General features: G+C 47.4%; 1 protein-coding gene across 3 annotated transcripts in view; it reads right to left on the minus strand.

The window, feature by feature from the left end:
- Positions 1 to 26,911, minus strand: part of CRYZL1 (crystallin zeta like 1) — a 221,858-nt gene that overhangs the window by 24,176 nt on the left and 170,771 nt on the right. The gene's annotated exons all lie outside the window — the stretch shown is intronic.

Consider the following 26,911-nt stretch of genomic DNA (forward strand, 5'->3'; position numbering starts at 1 on the left):
TATGATTTTAACCCCTTCGCTGCAGCGGCTATTCCGCATGCAGCGCTAAGGGGGCGGGGGGCCGCGCGGGGCGCCCATGCTGGTGACGGAACCGCTCCGTCATCAGCGGCGGTCGCGCTGTGCTCATGACGGAGCAGTTCCGTCACGGCCCCGCCCGCTTAATGGAACGCTCAGCACAGGCGCGAAATCCACGCCGCGCAGGCGTGCCGAGCGGGACGTGACGGAACCGCTCCATCACAGCACAGCGCAACCGCGGCTGGTGACGGAGCGGTTCCGTCACCAGCAGGGGAGGGGTTAAAACTCACTAGACAAGGAGCTGGTGATCCAAGTCCACATAGGAGTTTTTAAGAATCAAAGAATCAAAACTGGTCTTGCTCATTAGTTACTCGAACAATCACATGATCACTTAAGCTTATCGTATGATTATCATTAGCATTTGAATTACGGAGCATCTCTGAAAAAACCTACATTTTTTCACATGTATTTTGTAAATATATGAATAAAGAGAAACACATATTTATATACATTTTAAATGACAAGTCATATTCACAGAATGACCTCTTGATATATTCAAAGTTATAAATGAGTCTGGAAAAAGAATGACGAGCAGCCAATTTAAATTTTTTAGGAATGCTGCCAGGGTTTGGAAAAAAGCTTGTGATCCTTGATGCAGACCGCATTGAGGCTGTCCTAAACAGTGCTATCAGAATAAAATCCTGCAGTCAGAAGACCTATGGGTGGATTGATTGATTGGTCAATGTATTGCATTGATGGCAGTTCACAGCACACATTTTGGTACAAGTCATACTGTTATTAGTCACTGCCAAGAGAGTTATCACTTTCAAGGACAAACACAATTGTGTTGTTGAATTATCTCTGTGGAAACCGTGGGTGAAAGAAATGAGATGAAGAATATAAGTAAGCTCCAGCTGGTGTGAAAAGTAAGTGGCCTCCATTTCCCCAACTGGCAGTTTGTACTTGTTGTCAATATGGTACATACAGCTTATAACTCATTACGCTTTGTCAGGTAATCGCAATGTCAGATGCTCACCAATGGGGGCTCTCATTGGCAGGAGCCTCCGCTATTGGTCACTTTCCTAGTAAGGTTGCAAGTATTTTCCTGTGCATGCCCTTGCACATAAAACCTGCCACTTTAAGCAGCTTCAACCTTACATATGTGGTGGTGAAAGCAAACACTACCCATGTTTATCCCAGCAGCAATCTTTTTCTTGACAACTTAAGATTGATTTATTAAGTAAGACCCCGTTTGCAAGAGTGTCATTGGCTGTTGAAGGAATTACTCCCTACCGCGGTGTACAGTAATGCCACCATTATGTGTGGTCGTGGCTCTGGGACTGGACATGCAAAGAGCAAGGACTGGTCCGTTATATTCAATTTAATTTTAAGAATCTTTATTCGGCCACATGTGACCATAACAGAGAGAGCATTCATTTTCAAAAGCAAGTGAAGAAATAAATACTAAAAAGTTCAGTAAAAACATGCGATACAGCCAAGCGTTTCAAAACGTAAAAAACACATCAAATATCGAACCGCTGGCTGATTGCTCCTCAAACTTCACAAAGGCCATAAGTTATACAAATTTGAAGCAACAACCTTAAAATTCAGACAAGCTAATAAAAAATCTGGGTATGCAATTAGCAAAGGGAACGGCAGAAATAACAAGACAACATGTAAGGCACAAACTGGTAGCAAATACTGCCGATGGTGATTGGGTCCTTGCTTCAAACAACAGGCAGGGGAAAACCTCACTGAGGGGTAGCCTTCCATTGATTTTCTACATCTCACTGCAGCTTAAAGGAACGATTCAAACCTAAAACATGAGTCATGGCTACTCAACAATTGTAGATGGAATAATGCTTCTCTGCATTTACGATGACCCAGTTTTTTTAGTAGTGGTTTAAGAAAATGTCTACGCAGGATTTTAAGAATTTACCAATATTCTGAGGGGTCAGGAACAGGGCGGGCAATCCTAGTGTATGAAAGGTTTTTGAAATATATTCTAGCCATGGGATTGTACGCCATTTTGTCCAAACTGAGGCAATCTAAAACGGCTCTGGATTGGACCATTCACGAACCCACAATAACAAAGGGGCCAAATTGACCTTATCCGTTATATACTGCAAATGTAGCTCAGAGTGCATAATCAAAAGCTAGAGCTGGACAGGGGTAAATACATGATCCTGCGGCAGATGCGATATTCCTTGACTTGGGAGAGGGGGGATGTCATGATTAACCCATACCCCAGCCCCATAGGTGACAGCTGGAACACAATGGGCATTATAAACACTTAAAAGAGAAATGGTCCCTCTACTAAGCTTCGGTCATGATCTTGTTAAATAAAGCTACCAGGAACTCATGGAATTAAAAGTTACTCCCAAATAGCTGTAGTCATTCACACTGCTGAGCGACTGGCCCATAATAGAAAGCCTTGAGGATGTTTATTTGGCAGGCCCGTATGTTATGATGTGAGATTTTCCGAAATTTGTGACCAGGTCAAAGCTGCTCATGAAGACAACTAAATGGTCCACGAGCATCCGTAGGGCATTGGGGGTGAGCGCCAGTAGGTCCACGTCGTCTGCGTTTAGTAATGTGGGTACCTGGGTGTGGCCAATCCTAGGGGGTGTCACCAGGACTCTCATAATCAGTTGGGAGCATTGGCCATTGATGTAAACAATAAAGGCCCACATGTATGTAGTTTTTTTGTTGTCACAAACTTCCCGATTCGCAGAATAAGGCCATTTGCGACTACAAAAAAAGCCTTTTTGTCTGTACAGAACCCTATTTTTCGATTTGATAACCTCTTACCGAATCGCAAAATGGGTTAGTGATTCGGTAATAGGAAGGGGCGTGTTAAGGGCATCCCTTTCTAATACGACTCGCAGTCCCATGTACGAATGTTTTGCGACCAAAATGCAGTCACAAACCATTAGAATTTTATCGCCTATTTCAAGTACGTGGTAACCCAGTCACAAATGGAAAGGGGTTCCCAAGGTTCCCCTTTGTGAATGGTTGTGAAAACATTTTTTAAGAGCAGGCAATGGTCCGAGGGACCACTGCCTGCTCTTAAAAAAATGAAACTGAAAAGTTTCATTTTTGTTTTTGAAATGCATCCCGTTTTCCTTAAAGGAAAACGGGCTGCAATTCAAAAAAAGTTGCTTTATTTAAAAGCAAAAACAGACATGGTGCCCTGCTAGGTGGTCTGCTATCCCCAGCAGGCCACCATTCCCTCTGTTTTCAGGGATTCCGAATGAATCGCAAATTGCGACCTAGCGCATGAATAATAATGAGGTAGGTCAATTGCAACCCAATTAGGAATAGCTAAATGTGTAAAGGACACATTTGTACATAGGTGTTTGCGATTTCCTAATAGAGATTAGCAAAAATATGTCATTAGGAACCCGCTAAATAAAACCTACGTACATGTGGCCCAAAGAGTAACGGAGCTAAGATGCAGCCTAGGCCCTCCTCGCTTAAGGGAGAATACGGGGACATTTCCCCATTGATGCCTAGACTCACTTTCGCATCTATATCGGTGTGCAGGAGGTGCAGGAAATTCACTAGGGATAGCTCCACTCCCAGGTCTAATACCATAGGCCACAACTAGGTACCTATTCACACAGTCAAAGGCTGTGGATTGGTTCATGAAGGCCAGGCACAGGGGCAGTGCCTGGCATAGATGTATTTATTTAATAATTATCAGGCTCAGATTTAAAGATTGCTCAACTGTACCCAGTCCTGGGCGAAAACCAAACAGGAAGATGGAAAGGATGTTGTTTTCTTGAGCCCGTGTAGCAAGTCAATTAAAAACCACTCTACCTATGATTTTAAATGCACTGTCAATGAGAGAAATTGCCCTGTAACATTTAGGGGACACACAGTCTGTTTTTTAAAGAATGACACAATGGTAGACAGAGCCAAAGAGTGGCGAATGTTTGTATTCAGGCATCAATTAAAAAATGTAATGATCAGGGGGCTACACAAATCAACTCTGCATTTTATGAGTTTGATTGGGACTCCATCTGGCCCTGGAGCTTTCCCATTTGAGCTCTGACGTATAGCAGCTTCTACCTCTGATAAAAGCAGGAAGCGGTGAGTGCTTTAATCTGCTTTGCAGGGAATTGACCATGCCATATTCGCCTAAATGTGATATATGGCACTTAAATGCAAACCCCAATCAGACCCCGAGATGTTACAGTGCAGAAGCGGGTTTTCTGGGGAATTTCTGAGCCCGAGTCTCTTGACTGTTTCCCAAAAGATCTTAATGTTGTTTCTTGGTGCTTCCAGCCTCTCTTGTGCAGGAATTCTTTTCTAGATTTTGGGGTGAATTGGTAAGACAGGCGCAGTCCTAATCGCGTACCAGAGTCTTGGAGTAGCATTCCTTAGTCTATGAAATGCCACTGAGCACAGTTCATCAAACCAGCGAGGATCCGCGCTATCAGGCCGGGAGGGCTTAAGTAGTGAGTTTCTAATGCCAAGTTTTAAGCTGTCATAATGAGCTATCAAAACACCCTTGTTTACATCTGCCAGACAGTTGAGAAACAGAACCTGGAGCAACTTCAATAGGAGCCCAAAGTGTCGCCTGGATCTTTATGGTTCCAATGAGCCTGAGGCCGTCAGAGGAATGCTGTGTAATAGGAATTACTTTAGTAGGGCGTTTTGTGCCTGCTCAACAGCAGATGCCCTGGTAGAAAAAGAGCATTGTGGTCCCCCTGATCGGTCCACACCACCACTCCCTTAGAAAACCAGGGCAGGAAGTTCTTGGTCACAAACATGTAAACAAAGTAGAAGCACAACCAAGCCCTCTAAAAGACGGCAAAACTAGGCCACACCCCCTATAAAAGTTGACAAGATCAGCTAGGCCATGTGCAGCAAAATATGTGAACAATTCTTCCCCCCACCATCTTTGGTCTCCCCGGGGGATTCCTCCACTGTTGCCCCCAATGTCCGAGTATGTTCAACCAACTTACCATTAAAATCGCCACACAAAAGATAGCAAGGCTGGGACTTTATTCCTACTGCAGTAGATTGTAATTTTAAAAGAAAATTAAACAGGTGGGTTTAATGAATACAAACAGAACTGGTGAAGTCATTATGATAAAAATTGATCAACTAAAAAAATGAATATGCTACTTACCAGTATGCATCTGTTCTTGGCATGTAGGGCTGCTAACATTCATATCTTAGCATTAGATCGCCACCTAGTGTTGGGTCCGGATGATCGCACATTGTTGTCCTGGAAGAGTCTTCGAAGTATCCTGAGATGGGTGGCTCCTCCCCTGGACTACAGTGCGCATGGGCATCGGCTCCATCCCCAGATTGTTTTTCGCCATTGTGGCAGAGGATGGAGTGAAAAGTGTAAAGGATGTCCATGCTAATGATTGAATACGATAGTATATCTGCAGCTGCGACAGGCACCGGGGAGGAGGGTGGGCGATATGAATGTTAGCAGCCCTACATGCCAAGAACAGATGCATACTGGTAAGTAGCATATTCAGTTCGAGGCATGTGGGCTGCTAAATTCATATCTTAGCATAGAATACATAGCAGTCCCTCCATTAGCGGCGGTTGCCTGTGCCAGCTGCAGAAACCTGAAAAAGTGTTTTGAGAACAGCCTGTCCTACAGCCGCTTGCTGTTTGGAATGTACATCAACACAGTAATGTTTTGTAAAGGTATGTGGTGTAATCCACGTGGCTGCTCTGCAAATGTCCTCTAGAGGAATGTTACCTAGGAAAGCCATGGATGCCCCCAACTTGCGTGTGGAGTGTGCCTTTGGGGGTATTGTTAAAGTGCGCTTGGCCTTTTGATAACAGATTTGAATGCACTTAACAATCCATCTGGCTATTCCAGCTTTGGAGATCGGGTTGCCTTTGTGTTGTGGTGAGAAGGCAACAAAGAGTTGTTTCGTCTTCCTAAAGTGTTGTGTCCTGTCCATGTAGTACATCAGTGCCCTCCGCACGTCTAACGAATGGAGCATCCTTTCCGCCACTGTTTGTGGGTTCTGGAAGAATGCTGGCAAATCGATAGTTTGGTTGAGATGAAAGTTTGACACCACCTTTGGAAGGAATTTGGGGTTAGTACGTAGCACTACCCTATTTGGATGAATTTGAATGAAAGGCTCTTGTATTGTGAGTGCTTGCAGCTCACTAACACGCCTTAGTGACGTAATAGCAATTAGGAAAGCAACTTTCCACGTTAGGAATTGCAGTTCACACGAGTGCAGTGGCTCAAATGGTGGTCCCATCAGTCTGGTGAGGACCACATTGAGGTTCCAAACCGGAGCTGGCGGTGTTCTTGGGGGAATGACTCGCTTCAGACCTTCAAGAAACGCTTTAATGGCAGGCACCCTGAAGACCGAGAGATGCTGCCTATTTTGAAGGTAAGCTGCGATGGCGGATAGATGTATCCGAATAGAAGTGAACGCTAGTTTGCACTTATAAAGGTGTAACAGATAGCAAATGATGTTAGGGATAGATGCATCTAGCGGGTTTATGTCATTGTCCGCACAGTAAATGACAAAACGCTTCCATTTTGCGGCATAGCATGCTCGTGTTGAGGGCTTCCTCGCCTCCTTGATGATGTTCATGCATTCAGGAGGTAGGTTGAGGTATCCAAACTCTAAGATTTCAGGAGCCAGATCGCTAGGTTGAGCTGTTGCGGATCTGGATGCTGAATTTCTCCATGGTTCTGCGTCAGAAGTCTGGGCGTGAGGCGCAGTCTTTGATGCGGCACCACTGAGAGTTCGAGGAACGTGGTGTACCAGGCCTGGCGCGCCCACGTTGGAGCAACTAGGATGAGTGTCATCGAGTGTTGCCTTAGTTTTCTCGCCACCAGTGGTATCAGAGGTGTCGGGGGAAAAGCGTAAGCAAATTTGCCTGACCAGTTCATCCATATCGCATTGCCCTGCGATTGGGGGTGTGGGAACCTGGCGGCGAAGCTTTGGCATTTTGCGTTTTCCCTTGTGGCGAACAGATCTATGTCTGGACGACCCCACCTCTGGAAGTACGGCTGGAGTACCGATGGATGTATCTCCCACTCGTGCATTTGATGGCTGTATCTGCTGAGCAGATCCGCCATCTGATTGTCCTTCCCTGGGAGGTGTTCTGCCATGAGGAAGATGTTCCTCTGAATGGCCCACTTCCACATGCTCTGAGCCAGGTGAGACAGCTGTGGCGAGTGGGTGCCCCCCTGTTTTTGGATGTAGTACATCGCGGTCATGTTGTCCGTCCGGACTAACACCACCTTGTTGCACAGATGTACAATGAAGGACTTGAGTGCCATGAAGATCGCCATCAGTTCTAGATAGTTGATGTGCATCTTCTGTTGCTGCGTCGTCCATAGCCCCTGCACCGTGTAAGTGAGCAGATGAGCTCCCCATCCCTGGAGGGATGCGTCCGTTGTCAGGATAACCTGTGGCACTGGCTCCTGGAACAGTCGGCCCTTGCAAAGGTTGTGTGGAGTCCACCAATGCAGAGAGGTGTATGCCCGACTGGTAACCAACACTAGGTCTGTTAATTGTCCCTGAGCCTGTGTCCACTGATTTGCTAAACACTCCTGGAGCGGGCGCATATGCAACCGTGCGTGAGGGACTATGAAGATGCAGGAGGCCATCATGCCTATCAACTGCATGAACACTCTTGCTGGAAGTGAGTGTCCCGGTCTGAACTTGTGGATTAAAGACTGCATGCCGTCTATCCTGACCTGGTTTGGTTGCGCCTTGGCCGTCAGGGTATTGATTGTCGCACCCAGAAACTGTCGGACATGTGCCGGCTGAAGGTGTGACTTTGGGTAATTTAGCGAGAAACCTAGGTCGTGAAGGAGGTGAATGGTAGTTGACATGTCCGCGGCGCACTGCTGTTCCGACCTGGCTTGAACGAGCCAGTCGTCGAGGTAGGGGTAGACATGGATGTTCTGCCTCCTGAGGTGCGCTGCTACTGTCGCCAGACACTTGGTAAACACCCTTGGGGCAGTTGTGACTCCGAAGGGTAGGACTTTGAACTGATAATGCGTGCCCTGGATAGTGAACCTGAGGTACTTCCTGTGGGACGGATGTAGCGGAATGTGGAAATAAGCATCCTTGAGATCTAAGGTTGCTAAGAAGTCTCCTTTGTTTAACATAGGAAGAATCTGTTGCAGTGTAAGCATATGGAAATGCTCTGACAGTATGTACAGATTGAGGGGACGGAGATCCAGAATTGGTCTGAGAGATCCGTCCTTCTTTGGAATGAGGAAGTACAGGGAATATACCCCTGTGCCCTCCTCTCCCACTGGCACGAGCTCGATTGCCCCTTTTTGCAGCATCACCAACACTTCCTGCTGCAATAAGTGCAAGTGCTCTGCGGACATAGGTCTTTGCCTTGGCGGAATGTTGGGTGGAGTGGATTTTAACTCTAGACAATAACCGTACTGGATGAGCTGTCGCACCCACCTGTCTGTGGTGATGTTGATCCAGACGGGCAGGAACTGCTGTATTCTCCCCCCGACGGGTGTTAAGTGGTCGGGGGGCAGTGACAGCGAGTCACTGGCTGCTTGGGGCAGAGGAGCGTGAATTGTTGCCTCCTTTGCCGCGTCCCTTGTTGCTGTTTCCCCTGTAGCCCCTCTTGTTTTGTTTGGGGTACGAGGATTGTGCTCCACCTCTAGGGAACTGTGATTGGTGACCCATCTGTCCTCTGGTGATTCCACGGGCACCTGAGCGACGAAAATTATTGCCACGAAACTGCTGTGATTGCAGGGCCCCCATAGATTTAGCAGTTTCAGTATCTTTTTAAATTTTTTCCAGGGTGGTGTCAACATCTGGACCAAACAGTCTCTCCGGATTGACTGGTTGATTAAGTATGGTTGTTTGAATGTCAGGTTTGAACCCCGATATGCGGAGCCACGCCTGTCTTCTGAGCATCACACTGGTATTAATGGCCCTAGCGGCCGTGTCCGCGACATCAAGTGCACACTTTATGGCCGCGTTGGAAATCAGTTGTCCTTCTCGAATAATCATTTTGGTGCCCTCTTGAAACTGTGGAGGCAGGTGTTCGACAATCTGCTCTAGTGTGTCGTAATGTGATCTATCATAACGTGCCAGTAGTGCCTGTGTATTTGCAATACGCCAGAAATTGGCAGCCTGCGCAGCCACTCTTTTGCCTCCTGCCTCTAGCACTTTGGACTCCTTATCCGGGGGAGGAGCTTCACCCGTTGATTGGGAGTTGGCCCTTTTTCTTGCGTTTGCGACCACCAGGGAGTCAAGCGGCAACTGTCCTCGAATGTACGCAGGGTCCGCAGGCGCTGGTCTGTACTTTTTTTCAATACGTGGGTTGACCACCCTTGCCCTGGTAGGTTCCTTAAAGATGTCCGCCGCATGCTTGAGGACCCCTTTAAGCATGGGCAGTGTCTTGACAGTTTTTTCCGAAACCGAAAAAGTGTCGAACAGAAAGTCTTCCTCCACTGGGTCAGCATGCATGTCCACATCATGGTTAGCAGCTGCCCTCTCAATGAGTGCATGAAAACCTGCAGAATCCTCTGTAGGGGAAGCACGTGTACCGAAAGTCTGTGGGTCTTGTCCCATATCTTGGGTGCCTTGGTCCCCAATGACATCATATGAATCTGGCTGTGCCTCAGGTTCATTGACTGGGAATGTATATTGTTCATCTTCAGCATAGCCCTCACTTTCAGAGTGGTCTGGAGACGGTGTCGGGCTCCTTCTTGGAGGAGGCTGGATAGGTTCCATGAGGCCTGAGGCGTCATGTTGGTACTTCTTCTTCTTTAGGGGGATGACATAGGGTTCCACCGGCTGCGAAGTGATTTTCCTTTTGTAAAGGGTTAACTTCCCCGTGTCCGCATCTATGAAGCACTCCGAATCCACTTCTTGGTCGTGCACATGACCTGAAGATGCCCTTGCCGAAGAAGATTCCGACTTCTTTGGCGTCGATTTCGATGAAAAAGCCTTCGGCGCCACTTTTGGTGGTAGAAGGAAGAGGAGTTTACTTGCGGGCTTGACCGGGACGTCTGCCTCCTTTTGCGTCGATGGCGTTGGCGCCGACGAAGAAAAAGCCTTCTCCCTAATTCTTTGCAGTGAAGGAGCAACGAGAGATGCGTCGGTGACCGATGTCTTTGGCACCGACGAGGTGGCCTTGCCTTCGGATGCGACGTTCCGTTGGTCTTTTGGAGGGATGGACGGCGCCGACCTCGAGTCCTTGGAGCGATGCGCCGATGTTCCTGTTGGAGCCGGGGCTGCGTCGCTTGCTTTGGCTGGCTTTGCCGGCGCCGGCGCGCTTGTCTTGTGCGTGCCACCCTTTTTAGAGGATCTCTCCTCCGGCGCCGATTTCGACCCTGTGGAATCGCCGTGTTTCTTCGACTTCTGCGGACCGGAGGTCGACGGAGTCGATGAGGCTGCCGGTTTACTCGACTTTGCTGTAACGACCGCCATCTTAGGGACGATTGAGTCCTTAACTTTCGCTTTCAGTTTCGGGTCGGCCATTTTAGGTGTAGTCGAGACCGCTTCTTTCAGTTTCGGTTTCGATTCCCTCGGCGCAGCAAGTATGTCCGTGGCCGGGCCAGCAGGCGGGGCCGAGGCTTGCGCTACAGGGTCTTGGGTAAGGCCGACAGGCGATCCCGCGACCCTTTCCTGATGTTCGTCAACTTCGGGGCATAGCTCGTCCCCTGAGCTATCTTCCGCGGCCCCATAAACCATATTGTCGTCCCCTACCTCGTCGACGTATTCAAGGCCTTGATCCACGACCCCGTCGTCGTCATATTCCGGATCAGCCTCGACCTCCGTCTCAGGCGGGGAGATTTGAAGATGATGGCTCTGGTCCTCCTCTTCTTGGTCGTCGAAGATGTTTTCTGGATCCGGGGCCGTCTGCTTGGCCACCAGGCGCACCGCGCGCCGAATCGTGAGAGTCTTCTTCGACCTGAAACTCGCACAGGCCCTGCAACTTCCTTCGTCATGGTCTGGCGAAAGGCATTTATTACAGACCGGGTGCACGTCTATATGTGGGTATTTGGACCCACAGAGCGGACACAGCTTAAACGGAGTCCGCTCCATGTTGGGAACTTGGTGTCGAGTCGCGATGAGAAGGCCTCGATGTCCAAAGAGTTTGAAAAACTCCGCTGATTCCGGCTCCGAGAGACGGAAGAACTCGAGACCGTACGCAAACAATACCGACGTAAAGAACCCAAAGCCTTTTGGCCTTTAGAAATGATGTTTTTTCGGTTCCGACGGAGAGACGTCGAGACCGCATCCGAACCCAATGGCGGAAAAAAACAATCTGGGGATGGAGCCGATGCCCATGCGCACTGTAGTCCAGGGGAGGAGCCACCCATCTCAGGATACTTCGAAGACTCTTCCAGGACAACAATGTGCGATCATCCGGACCCAACACTAGGTGGCGATCTAATGCTAAGATATGAATTTAGCAGCCCACATGCCTCGAACAAACGTGTTATGGCTTGACTACTGGGGCCAAACAGTAGACTGTGAAGCAGAAACGGGAATCTGAAGTTCACTGTTACGCAGTCGCCCATGTCGTCAACTGGGTGTGGCCCAATCCAAGTGCATCTTCGGATCATCAAATGGTCAGTTATATTTTGTCAGGCCGTGTTCTGTGGTTTAGAAGAGCCGTGGTTTTTTACCAAATGTACCCACCTGCAGTAATCGGGTTATGAACCACCCACTCTGTAGAGGTTGTCCAAAAACAGCTAAACAGCGTTCATGGTTAGCAGGACCTACTGTTTGACTGAAATGCCTCTTCTCACTTCTGCAGAGGGTGCCCTGGTTAGCTTGACTGCTGTAATGTCAGTATTGAGATTATTGTTGTTGATTGTTGCGCTACCTGCCTACATGAGTGTGTGCCATCTTCTTTTGCCTGATGAGCGCATGCTCTTTTTGCATCTTGTTTGCTTCAAAAGAAAAATGAAATCGAGAAATGTGGAGGAAAATAGACTCATGAGCGAGTGGATTCCTTAAAAACCTCAGTCTCTTTGAGTTATGTGATGCAGCAGCGCTGACGATGAAGTAAACCCTGATCAATGAAATGCGTGAATGTGTTCTCACCGTCTCCAGGGAGACCAGCCACACTTTAATTATTGCTTCTGGGGCCATGAATGAATACACTCCGCTGACAGCAGACCAGCTCATCAATAATGCAGACCTTTATTGCATTACAGTCCATTAGAACACTTACTTTGAAGCATTACAATAACTGCTCCATTTGCTTTAAAGAGGTATGAGAAAAAAAGGAATCGTGTCACATTTCAGGGCACTTGATATGAAAGAGGCTAACCACTGAAAACAATTCTTCCCATCCTTGCAGGATTCCCAGATCGATTTTTAGTATGTATTTAGTCAAGGGACACTGACAGAGGCAAACTGTAATTTAAAATAAGGGCTCATAAAATGCAGAATGACAGAACAAGTACAAAGCGAAATATATACTTATTGTTCCCAGACACATTTGGTGCTACAGACTTCCTGGGGCCACAGAGTGAAGGGGGAGTCAAGGGCCACATCTGAGACACTCAGCTGTGCCTGATCAAGAGTCAGGGTAAAGTCAAGTGATTAACTACAAACTTCTTCCACAGAACTTAACAGAGGTGCAATGTCCTTTACTTCATGGTTGACTCATGCTTAGGTTTCAATACACATTTGAGACAGATGAGAAGCACCGCTTGTGGGAGGTGCAGAGCAGACCCTAAGTATAAGCACACCCAGCCTCGACATCATACTATCACACGCCACGCCTGATAGCGACCCAGCTTATGATTTTCATCCGTTCAGTGTGTTTGCGGTTGATACCACAATAAAGATACACTCAAATGCCCACAAATGTCAAACCGGTTACTACATACCGCCAGCACCTTTGCAGGAGGACAGTCTTTTCAGGTTTCTGACACACTGTGAATCTGTGGGGTATGGAAAGTTTGACACTACTTGGAAGTAAGAAGGTGGAGAATGTATTACAGTCTTAGCCTTGTAAAAACCATATATGGTTACTCTATCAAAATGGCCCACATTTCACACTCACCCTTCTGGCAGATATAGTAAATAACTCAAATGCAACAGTCGGGAAAGGCTTTTTGCATGGGTGAAAACGTAGGGTATATCGATGTGCTTAAACCTATGCTCACTTACAACTGGGGAGCAGGTTTCCTAACTAGGGGAAACACATTCCAAAGGCTCGCCAAGTCATCTCATCACAAGAATTAAAAGATGAAAAAATAAATTGCGAAGCCGATATTCAGAACATATTGAAAAGTGATACATGTTTGTTTAAGGAAGAATATTGAATGCTTTACCTTGCATGAGGCAACAGGAAAGGTTCCTCTTGACATCCTTGGTAGGCATATACTTTCTGGATGCATCACGTGTAAAATCACACCGACTTGAAAGCATAGGCAGTTCCTATGGAAGGTAGCTTTGCTTTGTTTATCATCAGCTTTCATTCAATTGACCATACTGGACATACTTTCCTGACCCGATCTTCATTCCAATCCCATTTTACTTTTCCCCTCTTCCTTCTATACCCCATAGGATGTGTGTTTATGTTTAAGATATGCTCTAGTATCTCATGTTACTGTGTAACACTGATTTTTTCCTATGTTGTACAAGGCTCCTGTAACTGACGTAATTTTATAACTTGCTAATCCTCATGTAAAGAGCTCTGATACCACCGGGTCTAGCCAGCGCTATATAAAACTCTGCAAATAAATAAACTACAAGACTTTAGGTTGCCAATGTCAAATTGTGATAGACCAGTTTGCATAGCAGCCAGTTAAATGGTTGGCAGACAACTGCATACGTCTGGGAAACACTACTGGTGAAACCAAATTATGAATTTCTGAAACTCCTGGAAATATGCTAAATTGAAGAAAAAAACTAAATATATCTAAAACTAAGGAATAAAAAGTGAATTCTTGTAATGTTATATGTATTTTATAGCGCCTTATAACAAGTGTGCATATCCTGGTGTGATTGCAGATGCCAGGTCTTCAGCTTCTTGAACAATTCAAGAAGACAGATGGGGGTTCTAATGTGGTGTGGGAGGTCATTCTATGCTTTAGGAGCGATGTATGAGAAGGCTCGACCTCCTGACCTGCTTTTGTGAATGCACAGGACGTGTGCTAGTGAGTGTCCGGCTGAGCGGAGGTGCCTGGTGGGTTGGTCGAAATGTCTGCTGCTGTTCAGGTAGGTTGGGTCTGTGTTATGTAGTGCTTTCTACATGTGGATGAGACGCTAAGACGGTGCACACATGTGTCTCGGAAGCCGATGAAGTTCTCTCAGGAGAGTTGTAATTCGAGGTCGGTGTTGGGAGTTTGTGGAAAAGTCTGGCAGCTGTGTTTTGGATCGTCTATATAGTCTTTTGATGAGTCACTTGGTGATTCCTGCGTAGAGGGTGTTTCAATAGACCAGTCTGCTGGTGATGAGCTCTTGGGTGATGGTCTTTCCTTAGATTCCCCAGATCCAGCTACCAGGAACCAAACCCTGGTAATCTTTTGTTTTATGATATAGCAAACAAACAGATTTATAGGAATCCCTATGACACAAACGTCAGGCTCGGAGATTCTCTTTTGAACAACTACCAATGATCTTTCAACAGCAACTTTCTGACCGGGTTTGCTTTGGTGTTTTATCTTGAGGTAGATGTGACCAGAGATAGGGCTTTCTTCAGAGCCCACTGGCACAGACTGAGGGTGGGGAGAGAGAGAGAGAGAGAAGAGAGAGAGAGAAAGCGAGAGAGAGAGAGGGGAGAGAGAGGAGAGAGAGCCCAATCTAGTTCCCCATTTCTCTCTGTTGCTTAGCAAAAGTTAGAAGAGAAAGATCACTGACCCAGGTACACTGTAAAATGTAAATGTAAATGTATGTAAATGTGTATTGGCATTTATATAGCGCACTACTTACCCGTAGGGTCCCAAGGCGCTTCGACCGCTGCGAAACCCTTCCTGGCTTCCCTGAGAGATGGTCCCTTAATGGGTATCTCCAGGGTGAGACCAGGCATCCCCGGCGGTCTGGTGGGGCCGTTAGTGAAGATGAGGCAAGCTAATGCCCAGAGTTGCCGAGTGTGATCGCTGATCAGAGTGGGCACCGAGGCGAGAGAATTATCGAGTCTGCTGACCCTGGTCCAGAAACCTGCCGCGCCGGGAATCGAACCCTGGTCCCGGGCCGTCCTCCGCTCTCGGGTCTGCCGCCTCTAACCAGTGAGCCACACTACTTCACCTACACTGCAATGAGAACAGGGACTGTCCCAATGTCATCATCCCTTGGGAAAAGCTTCTTGCCAGTCTTCCAGCCAGGGCCGGACTGGGAACAGAACTGGCCCTGGCAAACTGCTCAGCCGGCCCCCCATGGGGCAAGGGGGAGTGCAGCTGAGCAGTTTGCAAGGGCCAGTTCCAGCTGATTTTGTTACAGGGGGCCGATATTGCCGACCCAGGTAACAAAAACGGCACCCCAGGGGCCCAAATCCGGTCCCCACCCTAGCGGCCTACTGGGGAAACACCCGGTGCCCGCTATGGCCAGTCCGGCCCTGCTTCCAGCTGTTTCTTTATTCACCAACCACTGTTTAGGACTCTGGTCAGAAACAAAAAACAGGTTTTATTTTTCTGAAGGCTGGAAAGAAGTTTTTCCAAGGACTTCTGATGACACTCAATTATAAGGAATTAATAGCTGTGTGAGACTCAATTTTCATTCTGACGGTCTCATCATATAGATATGCACTAAACAATAGGTTTCCTGAAAAAGATAAGTCCAGATCTTTTTGTTGTACCTGTTCGAAAAACACGATCCACTCTTAAACCTTTTAGGAAGTCTGCACCATTCTATTAAGCAAACAAGCAAAGTGTAAGATTATTATGCAAAGCAGCAGCATGCCCACCTCACAATTACCATCTAATGCTGATGCTAACCCCACTCCTAGTTGCACGATTTTTATACATTTTCTACAAACGTTGCTGCAAATGAGAGTACAGGACAGAACATGAATTCGAAATCAGCATGTGCACAGCTTTTTCATGAGAAGAACACATACACTGCACCGCTCGCTAACAATTCAGCAAAATCCACTGACCTTATTATGTGGTTGTTTGTATACTACATGACCCTCGGCAAACATCTACGGATCAAATTGCTTCAATTCCAGGGGAAACTGTTATAAGAAACTACCCATTGTAGAGCAGAGAGGGCTATATGTTGTACATAAATTAAGTAGGCAGCAGAACACATCTTCCTGTAGTTAAGTTGGATTTATTAAGTTACAAAGGATAAGATAAACAGCAGAGTCTCATGACTGCGTACTAGTGTTCGGACTAGCAGCCCTCCAACCCAAGCACTAGTCTGACAGACAGTCTTGGCCGATGACTCATTCTCCTGGTTTTTTATTCCAATGATCCAGATGATGTGGACTAACAAGATCATTTTATTTCAGCCACAGGCACAATAACTAAATCTTCTAAAGGAGTTTGGGATTTCCTTTATGGCGTTTGCTGCAAAGATCATGTAAATGCTGGAGCCAAGAAACCCGATTTTACAGGCTTTAAAAAGCTAGCACGAAGAAGGTTACCTACTGTAAAGGTCATCATTTTCACTAAAGACATAGGTATCAGAATTAAGTGCATGCTTTCACAGATAATTCATGGGGACCAGTCTTTCTGAAACTATTTAGAACATGCCAGGTGGTGCGTGGCCATCACTTCCCTGGATCCATCCACTAGTGGCATCGCTAGAGGGGTGCAGATAGGGTCTGAACCCCAGCTCTCTTTCTTATGGGCACCAAGGGACCTACCACCGCAGCTGATGAATGTGCCAGAAGGCAACACAGAAAACAAAAAAACAGACACAGCGATCTGCTACGCATATTTGTTTATTGATCTACCTTTCACTACAAAGCAGTCTTTGTTCGAAGCAAAGTACAAGCCTACAAATTTGCTTAAAATGTTTAAATCTGACTTTTTATGTATGTATATAATGGACCCATATATACATTAACTGAACCAAACAAAGGTTAAAGTGCCGTTATGGGTAGGAATTGTAATATCTTAATTTGTAATATATTCACTGAAAGAAAACAAATGTTAAAGGGACGCCATAGTTAGATAAAAATGTCAGTTAAAACATACTGTTTTAAACAAACAAAACCAAAGAAATCCACCAGTTCTAGTTATCTCAAGTAACTGTAACTTGTGCCCTAAACTAACGATAACTCGCGCCCCTGCCATGCCCAGTGCTGTTATCAATTATGGTGTATATATATATATATACACCATTACTACAAAATAAATGAAATGGAGTAAAAATTGCCCACGGAGTGCTGGATGGAAAAGGGTCCAGATAAATACAACGCCCGTACCCATGGGGGCACCCATGTTGCATTATCTTCATATGGAAAAAAAAAGATTGCCAAGTCCGCCAAAGGTGCTTGGAAGTATTGGAGGATTGAAAAATGGTGATAAAACCAATAAGGAGGAAAACTTTCAGAACAAAAGACTGGCACAGCCACAACCGAGTGAGCGAAAGGGGAAACCCTGTCAAGAAAGAAAGAAGTCATCACCACCATGTGCGACTCCTCTGTAATGGTGGAGGAGCGTCGCCCCACTGCCAGCAGATGATAAATAAAATGACAATAACACGTTGTTATTATCGTTTTATTTATCTCTGTCAGAGTTAATTCAGTCTAACAGGAGTGGCCTGTGCAGGGAGGAGTACTGTGCACTTACAAGTGCGCATATGTGTATGGCCGACCATCTTAGGCCGGCCAAACACACATGCACACTTTTGTTTCTGCAACCCAGCTGTATTGTACAGCCGGGTTGGAGAAAACCCACAGGCTCCCAGGCATTGTCTGAGTGGCAAACAAGGCAGCTCAGACCAATCGTGGCTCTGCTCTCGTGCTAGAGAGCAGCGTCTGGATTGAGTGGGGAGCCGGTCCCTGAGGGACCATCCCCTTCCGGGACGCGAGGAGCAGGAAGAATAAGGTGTCCGACAGGGGGAGCAGAGCGGAGCGGCAAGTATGTGGTTTTTATTATGTTTTTTCTAATTCTCTAACCTCTCCCTACCGGTTGTTATTGCCGGCAGCCTCCACTGGTCACCACAAACCATAACCGTGGCCAAGGCAGATGCTCTGCACTGCCTAAAGGACGTTGGCAGCATAAGTGACTCACCTTAAAATGGTGTTGCCCTTTTACATATTCAAGCCCAAATTTGAGCACTTGATGGCAAGAATAAACTGGGAAGGAACAGACTTTTTCCTAAACATATCAGGGGTTGAGGACCTACATCATTTTGGTACAACTAAACAGACTGAGCTGGAGAAGACACATCATCAACAATATGTACAATGCAGAAATGTAAAATTAGAGAACATTCATGGCGGGGCTACTTTTTTCTTTTTTGGCAGAGGGCAATTGTTTGCAGGCTGCCTCCTCCCACCCCACTCTGCCTCCTTGCATACCTCCCTCTCCCTCTGTAGTCAGTAGATCCATCTGTGTTTTTAAAGCTGCGTCTGGTGGCTCTAGGGCAACTTCGGAATGAGTTCACAAACATTCGCACCGCCCACGTTTGCTTTCTGCTCCAGAAATTTAACAATAACCTTTAATACAAAGACAAAGCCTCCTCTCTTTAAAAGTCCGTTTCCCCTGATTATTGTGGAACAGAGACTACTTCCTCATACTTGCTATATCTTCCTCTTTCTTTTTTGCGCAATTACTACTGCATGACCTGCCTACACAGGTATTGGGAGAGCTGTGGCATAGCAGCCAGAGCAGATAACGGTTCGATCCCCGGTGCCGGCGGCAACTCAGCTCAGCACCCTGTGACTCTGGGCAATAGCGCACTTAATCTCCCCGAAGGCCGCCAGTACCTTGAAACCCATAAGGGCATAATATGATTGCGCTTTACAAATTGGAATTATTTAATATTATTACCTCCTTGGCGAATAAACCTCATATTTTTAAGTGCTCTATGCCTGGTATGGCAGTTCATTGTAGCTGGCTACAAGCACCACGGTTAGGATTAAAATGTACTGTGGACCTCAGAGTTCATTAGTGAAATGACAATCTCCTGGAAAGGATGCAATGCTTGGGCCAAGCTCTATGGGAGCGAAAAAAACACAAAGGTAAAGTGAAGCCGGGATGCGCTGACCACAGAAAATCAAGAAAATTAAAGTGACGATTAAGCCAGCCAATGATAAACCATGGGGAGGCTCTAAGCCCCTTGTAATCTAATAAAATGTCAAGCATGTGACAACACATGTGCTGTGTCAGGCAAGACCTAAAAACGATTATGTCCTATACAAAGATGTACTAAGTAACACCATGCTCTTTGCTGTTTCATTTTTGCAATAACTTTAAAACCTCTGGCTCTGAAAATGTGGTATAGAAGGGTTGTAGTTAGGGTTTTCACAGACTTTCGGGAACACAAGAATTCCCCTTTGCAGACATTACTTTACCATTTCCCAAATATACTGGAGAGCGATAATTTCCCTATAAAGTCCGGTATTTTATTTTATTTTTACAAGTGAGTTCTGAAGTCAGAACGCAACTGTAATAACAAATTATCATGCATAGGCACTCGTAATATATGCATGAGTGCATGGGTGAGCGACAAAGTACAAACATGATAAGTGATTTAGTACCTAAACTCATCAATCAAAGAACAAGCACCTTCAGTTATATGCCAAACCAAATGCACTGGCCACTGTTCGTTTACAACGGTGCCCAGAATGTAACAAACACAAACGGAGTGCAAAATGCGCATGAAGGGTATAATGATGCCGAAAGTGTGTGGGAAGGGTAGGTTTGTGCCCAGAGTGTGTCTAAAGGGTATACTGAATAAGAAAGAGAGACACTCGCACGCTTATAGTTCCACATAGTAATACCAGATCGCACTGCATCAAATAATCACTTTGACTCTGGCGTGGGGGCCTTCTCATGGTCTATGCTGTGAGTATGGAACTCTCCCACTCAAATCGCCAGCAGTTCTAGAAGCAGAAAACGTATTCTTTCCTCTGCATCTTTCTCAAACTGCTTTATTCCGCATTCATATGCTGTATTAAAATGGAATTTGATTTTATCTACATCAATTTTCAAAGTATAATGGTGTGGCAGCAATGGTTACTTAAAAAACAAGATTAGCGATGCAGAAAAAGTAAGGCACATGAAGCTGCAGATCAGTATCATTGGTTCTCTATATTACGCCATTCTAGCTAACTCTACTGAAGCCTCAGATTACTAATTCATACTGAATAAAAGGGGACACTCAAGGGGGCGTGGCCTACAGGGGGAATGGAGGTAACACGTGTGCAGTGGAAAAGCCTTCCAGTAGCAACTGTTGATGAACCACAGGCCCCTTGATAGCCCGCTGCACCTGGGGAGAGAGTCCAGACCCCTCTCCTAAACCCTTGAGAAGAGGACATTTGTAATACAAGTGAAGGCATGGAGCCCAGGACACAGCAGCCTGCGGAGAAACCAGCGTGATGGCTGTGCTGTCTCCGTCCGCCCGGGACGCCCAGAGCACTGAGCAGCGACCCAGGAAGACCTGCTTCCGGGAATACAAGTGGATCTCTCCGCCACCAACAGCCGCCGCTGGTAAGAAAACACAATGTTCCCACAATGGCACCCGAGGTCCATGCCAATGCCAATGACCGCATTCGGGCCTACACGTGATGTGGATATATGGTGTCCATGACCCCAGATGCTGTGTCCCTTAAAGGACTATAGCCAGGGGGATAGCAACCTCTATCAGGGCACCTGGGCCAGTGGCAGGGGCACGAAACCGACCCGGGGCACCTATACTGCATAACAACCATCAAGACCCCTATTGGTAATGTTGAGGACATTCCGGACCACAAGGCTGCTAAAGAGATGCAACCCAACGGTGCTGCCATGATCCCACGGAGAGGCCCCAGATGTTTTATCCCCTTGGACGCTGAGGGGGGTCTCTGCTGGGACGGCCAGGTCTGGGGTGAGGACTGGCTGCGAGTTTTAGCTGCAAAACCACAGAGGCAGCATCCTGCGAGGGCCCCCGATAAGACTGAAATCCAAACCTGGCTCGAACAGCACCCGCACATTCAATCTAAGAACCTTTGACTCCTCTGGAGCCTCCCCCGGCCCAGAGACCTATGGCCACACGGTCATCGCCAAATGATACCACCCCCTACCGCATGACCAACAGAGAAACCACTGGGGGTAATGTAGACAGTGATGGGGGGTGTATCACATTGCACTTGATGGGGGGGCCCAAGAGATACTAATCCAGTGACGGCAGCACACACTCAAACTGCCACTGGACACTACCACAAATTAAACACAGGAGAATGCAGGCTCAGGCATGCGCCGGGATCCCTGGGGAGACCCCATTGACCACATCCACCGCCAAAGTAGAGTGCAGGGGCCACGCCCCACTCTTAACCAGTCGGGCACATTTCTACTCTCCCCCTCCACACATGGTAGGGTTGAGACCATCAAAACTAAGCAACTTCCGACTTGTGAGGCCTTTAACTATGGGATAGCACTTGGCCAACAACACGGCCTCTGAGCTGCCCTGCAGGGACACTCCCATCAAAGACATGTTGTTCCCAGAGAACGCAAAAACAGATACAGCGACCAGAGCAGATTCCATCTGCTGTTGATAATCCCCCACTCCCTGCGAGTAATGCTATCTCTGAAAGCTTCCTGCAATCGTTCCTTAAAGAAATCAAAGACAAAATTAGATTGATCAGTGCTTACATCAAAGACTATCTGAGGGAGATCCAAAAAGATGTAACAGACCTGGGTAACAGAGTGTGGAACATGGAGCAAACAATGGATAAGCAGGTGGAAAAGGTCCACAACATAGGACAGGGTCTGACTTGTGGAGAAGTGTGGCTCAATGGTTAGAGCGGCAGACCCTGATGCAGAGGTCTAGCCCGGGACCAGGGTTCAATTCCCCGCCTCGGCGGGTCTTGGGCTCAAAATTCCACGGACCTGATAATTCTCGCCTCGGTGCCTATTCCAATCATGGAGTTCCACTCTGCAACTCTGGGCAATAGCTTGCTTAATCTCCACAACGGCCCCCACAATGCTAAGGATGCCTGGCCTCCACCTTGTGGGTGCCCAGGAGTGGACGCCTCACAGGGAAAGCCAGGATGGGTTCCACAGCGGTATTCGTACAAGCGCCTTGAGACCCTTGTGGGTGAGTAGTGGTGAGTGGTGGATGTGGAGGTGATGGTGGATGTGGATGTGGTGGTGGATGCGGTGGTGGTGGATGCGGTGGATGTGGTGGTGGATGCGGTGGTGGTGGTGGATGGGGTGGTGGTTGTGGTGGTGGATGTAGTGGTGGATGGGGTGGTGGATGGGGTGGTGGTTGTGGTGGATGCAGTGGTGGTGGGGGTGGTGGTGGATGTGGCGGTGGTGGATGTGATGGTGGTGGATGTGGTGGATGTGGTGGTGGATGTGATGGTGGTGGATGTGGTGGTGGATGTGGTGGTGGATGTGGCGGTGGATGTTGAGGTGATGGTGGATGTGCTGGTGTATGTGGTGGTGGTGGTGGTGGATGGGGTGGTGGTTGTGGTGGATGTGGTGGTGGATGTAGTGGTGGTGGGTGTGGTGGTGGTGGTGGTGGGTGTGGTGGTGGTGGGTGTGGTGGTGGTGGATGCGGTGGTGGTGGTGGATGCGGTGGTGGTGGATGTGGCGGTGGATGTCATGGGGATGTGGAGGTGATGGTGGATGTGGTGGTGATGGTGGATGTGGTGGTGGATGCGGTGGTGGTGGTGGATGCGGTGGTGGTGGTGGATGGGGTGGTGGATGTGGTGGTGGATGTAGTGGTGGTGGTGGATGTAGTGGTGGTGGATGTAGTGGTGGTGGATGTGGTGGTGGTGGATGCAGTGGTGGTGGTGGTGGTGGATGCGGTGGTGGTGGATGTGGCGGTGGTGGATGTGGCGGTGGTGGATGTGATGGTGGTGGATGTGGCGGTGGATGTCATGGTGGATGTGGAGGTGATGGTGGATGTGGATGTGATGGTGGATGTGGTGGTGGTGGATGTGGTGGTGGTGGATGTGGTGGTGGTGGATGTGGTGGTGGTTGATGTGGTGGTGATGGTGGATGTGGTGGTGTATGCGGTGGATGTGGTGGTGTATGCGGTGGATGTGGTGGTGGATGCGGTGGTGGTGGTAGTGGTGGATGGGGTGGTGGTGGTAGTGGATGTGGTGGTGGATGTACTGGTGGTGGGTGTGGTGGATGCGGTGGTGGTGGATGCGGTGGTGGATGTGGTGGTGGTGGATGTCATGGTGGATGTGGAGGTGATGGTGGATGTGGTGGTGGATGTGATGGTGGATGTGGTGGTGGATGTGATGGTGGAGGATGCGGTGGATGTGGTGATGGTGGATGCGGTGGTGGTGGATGTGGTGGTGGATGTGGCGGTGGTGGATGTGGCGGTGGTGGATGTGATGGTGGTGGATGTGGCGGTGGATGTCATGGTGGATGTGGAGGTGATGGTGGATGTGGATGTGATGGTGGATGTGGTGGTGGTGGATGTGGTGGTGGTGGATGTGGTGGTGGTGGATGTGGTGGTGGTTGATGTGGTGGTGATGGTGGATGTGGTGGTGTATGCGGTGGATGTGGTGGTGGATGCGGTGGATGCGGTGGTGGATGCGGTGGTGGTGGTAGTGGTGGATGGGGTGGTGGTGGTAGTGGATGTGGTGGTGGATGTACTGGTGGTGGGTGTGGTGGATGCGGTGGTGGTGGATGCGGTGGTGGATGTGGTGGTGGTGGATGTCATGGTGGATGTGGAGGTGATGGTGGATGTGGTGGTGGATGTGATGGTGGATGTGGTGGTGGATGTGATGGTGGAGGATGCGGTGGATGTGGTGATGGTGGATGCGGTGGTGGATGGGGTGGTTGTGTATATTGTCTAGAAGCCTTGTATCAGCAGAGCTGGGCATTAGAATCACTCACTCGTGGGTACAGAAGAGAAGGAGGGCACAGTCAATCTTAACGCAGGCAGACACAATGCAGCAGCGGTCAGTGGTCACACAGGGGGCTGCGTGGCGGTGAGGGGAGCGACCGGCCTGGTAAACAGGATAAGGGTAAAGGATAAGTGTAGGCTAAGGTCTAGGGCTAGACTTGGAGTTCCCCATTTGTAAATCAATGGAAAGACATGTAACAGTACATATTAGAGGTTAGATTTTACAATTTAACGGAAAAACGATAGGGATGCTTACAGGATTAACAAATTGCCAACAAATGTTTTATCACTCATCATAATTCTCATTTAAAGTAGAGAATGAAAGCGGAAAAATTAAAATAGAATGGAGAGATGAAAAAAAGAAGTAGGAGGCAAATTATGGAAGATAAAAGTGGAACAGAAAAAATAGCAAGAGATCAAAGTAGCAAGATAGAAAACTAAGAAAAAATAGAGGAAAAAGAAAAAATAATGAGGGAGACAAAGAACAACTAAGAAATAAAGTAAAATAGAGACAGTATGAGACGCAAAGAAAAGAAGATTTGCTACATACTCATAGTACGCAGAGGCAGCTTAGCGGAGAGAGAAAAAGAGAAGAAAAGACAAAGGAAGAAACAAAGATAACGTATAAGTGAGAAAAGAAAGCAAGACAGAAAATGTTGGAGAAACAAAGGCGGACAGAGGGAAAGAGGCTGAAAAAGCTAGAAAGAGAAATAAAAAAAACACAAAGGTAAAGAGGTGAAGAGTTGCTAGAGAGGCTGCAGACCGAGACAGCATGGTGATTTTGCTAGAATCCCTGCAAACGCGGACAGACTTGGAGAACAAGCGCAGTTCGTAGGTAGAGGCCGAGAAAAAAATGCAGATAAGGTACAGAGGAAGAGAGGGAGACAAAGAGGGATAGAGAGCGGCAGAGAGCATCTGCAGAGCGAGACTGTGGCCACGTAGGTAAAGCGCGGCATGGCCTGTGGCTAATGTAGAAGAATGACCCCACAGCGGCAATGTGGCAAGCAGAGAGCAGCATTGTTCTGGGATAGTACCCAGGCGGATGCAGTGCCACTTCGGAGGGACCATGCACTGACATCATTGAATGGGGTACTTACAATTTTCAGCCTGATAGTCTGGCACAAACTGCTCGTCATTGTCAGGTACCTGATTCCAGGTCATTCCCGGCACTCTGCTCTGATGCAGAAACAGTGCGCGACCATTCTCAATGGGGGGCAGACAGCAACAGGAAGGGTAAGGAGGGTGCAGATACCTACAGCAGTGGGGGAGGGGGGGTGTGCCCCCAGCAACAGCTACGTATAGTGTCAAACTCGTTTCCCTTTTGTGTGCCCCCTGGAATCTTCTCAACTCGGCATACCATAACTAAACAGATTGAAGCTGCAAAAGAAAACAACGAGAAGTGAACAGTCCTCACAGATCCCAGAGATGTGCCTGACTGCGTGACAGGAAGGGGGAGAAGCGAGCCAAACTGAGATTTGTAGAACGCGATTTATTCGCAATTAAATATGTGGTTTCGAGGCATTCCCGCGAGTTACTTATTCCATCAAGTAACAGAGACTGAAAAAGAGTTCAGCAGAAAGAATAGTTTTTTGGAATTTATTGAGAGTGCGGTTCACAGGCACTGTGTTTTCGGGAAGCAAATTAACCCATTTTCTTGGCCCCCTCTAGTTCACGACGAGCTGAAGAGAGAGAGAGAAACAAGACGGAGGTCATTGCTGTGGGGAGGGGGGAGGAGAAATGCGACACAGCAGCACTTCACACGGCCGGGCGGCCGTGAAACTGAAAGCACGGCTGGCCGGCTGTGAAAGCCTTTGATGCTGCAGGGGGTGGAGCGGCACCAAGCTGGGCAACAGATGGCTGACAATTTGATGCTGTGCACGCGCATTTTAGGCCAATGCGCTTGCGCATTGACCTAAAAGCGCACGGGCACAGGACCAAATCGCCAGTCAGTTAAAGTCTGTTTAAAGCCCTATAGTCTCGTGACCTCAATGCTTGCGCATTGATAGGTCACAAGACCTAAAAAGTAGGGGGGAGAGGGGACACCCCTGCCTTGTTCCTCTTTCTATATTCACATTTTCAGTAAGACTACCGTTTACTAGGATTTTTGACCTTGGTGTTTTATAGATCTGTTTCACAACATGCATGAACGATTGACCTAGATTGTTTTTAGTCATGACTTTTTCTAGGAAGGTCCAGTTGACTCTATCGAACGACTTGGCGGCGTCGATAGTAAGTATAGTGAGAGGGACTTTTTTTTGCGTGGCTATGTCAATGGAGCTCACGAGTTCATGTGTAACTTCATGCAGTTGTCTTCCTTTAATAAACCCTTTTTGATCTGGGTGAATAAGTTGATTCATTACCTTCCCTAGTCGAAATGCCATGATTTTTGTGAATATTTTGTAATCTGCATTGAGCAGCGATATAGGACGATATGATTCACATCTAGTGGGGTCCTTGCCAGGTTTTAGTAAGATTGTAATTATTGCATCATTCCAGGAGCCTGGTATTTTATTTTGTTGTTTAAAATCAGGTTTATCAGTTCCGTAATATGTGGTAGTAGGGTATCCTTTAAACCAATGTATATCTCGTTTGGTAAGGCATCTGGCCCTGCTGCTTTTCCCTTTTTTAGGGTTCTGATAATCTCATCTACTTCGCTTATTGAGATCTCTTTGTGTAGTTCTTCCTTTTCTTCTTCCGTGAGGGCCATTAGTGGGATGGCTTCTAAGTATGAGTCTATCTGGCTTTCTTGTGGGCTTGTATCTTCAGTGTATAATTCTGTAAAGAATTTCATAAACTCTTGTCTAATTATGTTCTCTTCTGTGCTTTGGTTTGTTTGTCCTTCTTGGTGAATTTTTTTACTTTATTCCTGATTTTATCTGTTTTCAATTTCCAGGAAAGCCACTTACCACATCCTTCCCCATATTCGTGTTTTGCGAGTTTACTTGATTCCCATTTTTTGCGTATTCTGTCTTCTA

Source organism: Lissotriton vulgaris, chromosome 8 (assembly GCF_964263255.1).
Source record: "Lissotriton vulgaris chromosome 8, aLisVul1.2, whole genome shotgun sequence".
NCBI lineage: Eukaryota > Metazoa > Chordata > Amphibia > Caudata > Salamandridae > Lissotriton > Lissotriton vulgaris.